Genomic DNA, 3,465 nt, shown 5'->3' with positions numbered 1-3,465 from the left:
ACGATGACTTCACAGGAATGGGTAAGGGGATAGATTTAAATGTAACTTCACCATTTGTGAAGACAAAAATGCAGATGGACCTGCATCTATCAGGACTATCATCCTGAAGCATTCAGTTGAATGTTATATGACAAAAGAAAACTATTTTTAATGTCCATCTGAGGCATTTGGTTTGGTTGTGATTTACCTGCATGATTTTCCAGGTAGGAGCAGGGCCCTGCAGGCTACAGTGGAAATATTTGCTTTTCGAGAGAGCATCTGCTCAAATTAAAATCTCGTCTTTACTACTACATGCAACAATGAATGACTGAATATTGTTGACTAATCACAATTCTAGTGATGCACTGTCTTGCTTAACCAGCAATCATTATATTAAAATGTACCTCAGAACAATTCCTTTCATACGCTACCTTTGCCCTCCTTAAGCTCAGCTGTCAATGTTATTAGGAAAGGCACTGTGTTCCAAATTACCAAACATAAGAATGAAGTGCTTTGTCCTTTGGAGCAGTAATGTACCTTATCTGTGACACTTGCTTCCCCATAGCTTTAGATTGTCTGGACTAGAAAATTAAATGTGTGGGTCGGGAACCGCTGTTTGTTGTCCCCTGGTGCAATATAAATAGAGACAGCAGAAGTAGCTTTTCTAAGTCTAATGATTTCTTCTCATATGCACCTGAAAAATAAAAACCAAAACAACAGAGAAAGATCATGTCCCTCTATTTCCAAACCTATCTGAATCTGACTAATTTATTTAAAAAAAAATAAAATTAGTTTTTAATTAGAAGCTAATTAATTCTTTTTCTGATCCCTAAACTTGTTCTATGTGTTGACTTGGGCACCGGTTTAATTAATGAAGGTTTCAATGCCAGCTAACCCCAGCTGTTCATGCCAGAAGCTACCTGTGCCCTCCAGTTTATTAGGGGTCCTAGTTACTCATTTAAACTGGTGGGGTGGTGTGACTGAAGAATCATGGGTCTGCTGATCTGTGGAGCAATCACAGAACTATTAATGGTTAACCCTGGGAGTTCAGGGCTGATAGGGGAAGGGTGAGCACAGTCTATGCCTTGGAGAAAGAGTGGCTAAGGAATTGTAAATCTTTCTGAGTAATTTTAATCACTGCATGAATTAAGGAATAAATAATAATTGAAGCAATGCATAAGAATACAAACATAAAAACAGACTATACAGATAAATATGCAGGTGAATAACAGGTACCTGGATTTGTGAAGAACAAGGCATGTCAGGCAGCCTAATTGATTTTCTGGGCCATTTGTTTTGATAAAACAAAGTTGCCATCCCAGCAGTGATCTGTTACATTGGGCACCAGCTCTTCTGTGAGAAGGAGTATGATGGAGGTGAGATTTGATAAGTGCAGACGTGTCGAGGCATAGGAGAGTGGAAGGCTGATGTATGAGCAGTTTGGGGTCAGAATGAGAGGTATATCCTTGACGAATAGAAAAAAATTGGGAGATTCTCAGAGGACTCCTGCAACAGGAGCAGGTAGACTGTGAAATGGGAAGCCTGGAACTTTGCCTTGAGTTGGAGGCCTTCTGTGGTAGTGGAAACAGAGTTTCAGAAGCATGAGAGATACTGGGATCCAAAAGACTGTGCTCTCTAGTGCTGTAGCAGGACTTTAATACGGGACTAAAATATTTGCTGCTTCCTTAGCCATACTTTCTTTCTGCTTTGCTGAGCCTTAGCAGAGCTAAGACAGAGCTTATAGCAGCTTTGAGTATTCTTACTATATAAGCTTTCTAGGGCAGCCAAGGGAGACAATGCCCTTTTTTACCTTTCCATGACATAGCTCTTATATATTTTAAAGATAATGAAAAATTCTTGAATTATTTTCCCCCTGGAAGATGTTTTCCTCAAACAGAAGCAAATAACCATTTGTTTTAGAAATAATTTCCTGCCTCATGAAATACTGCTTTTTTAATGCTAGAAGTTATAGAAAACATTAAGAAAAATTCATATAGTCTCTTGGCTAGGAATTACCATTTCACAGTCAGTCCCTCAGAGGTATTATCACAGAGATAAACCCAAAGTTGATGTCTATGCAGAAGTTAGCACGAAAGCACAGGACTTCACGAGGCGCTGCCCATCGAGAGGTAGAAGTCACTACGAGAGGATGTAAATGCTACAGCAACCAAGAGGAAGAAGTTTGTCTTTGATCTTTCCCTTAACAGTCTTCTAAGCCCTTTGGGAGTATTCGTCACAGTAGAGCTGAGGTCATAGTGTGCAAAGTAGAGCTGAGAGAATTACATTGGACAGGCTCTGTCTGCAATGTCTGACATAGTTTCAAGTGCTACAGACTTTCTGAAAAACCTCATGTAGTCAGTCCTTATTAACTGCTGCCAGCCCAGCTTTTTCTAAACATTGTGGCCTAAATACCTCCCATAGGAATATAATCTTGTTTTTAATGTTTCCCATGATCAGCCATTCCAAGGAGATGGGCTTTACATAATGTTCTGGTTTCTTCCACTCCATGCCTGTGTTCACCACTTTCACTCATTCTGTTCCTTTTCATCTACTAGGGAACAGCTATAAGGTATTATTGCTCCAAAGATAAGGGGTTTTTGTTTGTCTGTTTGTTTGTTTGTTTTTTAACAGAAAAGCAAGCTAATAAACTCCTGACAGAAAATTATTTCCCAAAGAATGCAGAGCTAATGCCATATAATATAATTATAATGAAAAATCTGTGGTGAATTAGAGTTCTGTTGGGTTCTCAGTTTGTCTGCATGTGTTTTATTGTTCTGTTAGGTGATATTCCATGGAATATAAAATAAATGTCGTATTTCTTAAAGCTTTATGAGATGTGGCAGGAATTTTCTGAAATTACAGACACATACTGGAGAAATATTCCCTTTTTATCATGTCTGTGATGTTCCTATAGTCCTATGATGGACCTACAAGTCCTCTGCTTTGTCAGAGGAATGCTGCCACATGAAGATGCTTTAAACAGCTGAAAGTCTCCTTTCTGAGGATCCTTTTACAAACCTTCAGGCAGTGAATCTGATGGGCATAGTGCAAATAGTCATCCATCTGCTGTCAAATGTATTCTAAGAGGAGTTTGCTACCCCAAAAAATTGTTTTAATCTAGATAGTCCAGGTAGTTCATCTAGATTACCATCATGGTCCCCGTAATGCACAATGATCCCTTCTGTAATTGTTTAAAATCTATGTCAGAATCCTCAAAACAAATCTTAAATATATAACAGAAAAGTAGGGAAGAGGAAGAATCCAATGGGGTAGAAAAATCTGACCCATCTTTTCATATTGGGTGCTAGTGCTTCTCTGTAACTGGCCAACATGTTCCATGCCTCAGTGCAAGTTTTGCAAGCTAAGTATCCTTAAAACAAGAATGCACTTTCATTCTTCTTTATCTGTATGTTACAGTTGCCTTACTCTTTTTGCTTGTTATTTCTTTTAAGAAGTATTTTCATCCCAAATACTGAGCCTGATGTC

The sequence above is a fragment of the Pseudopipra pipra genome, chromosome 8 (genome assembly GCF_036250125.1).
Source record: "Pseudopipra pipra isolate bDixPip1 chromosome 8, bDixPip1.hap1, whole genome shotgun sequence".
Taxonomy (NCBI): Eukaryota; Metazoa; Chordata; class Aves; order Passeriformes; family Pipridae; genus Pseudopipra; species Pseudopipra pipra.
Note: the sequence above shows the minus strand (reverse complement) of the source record.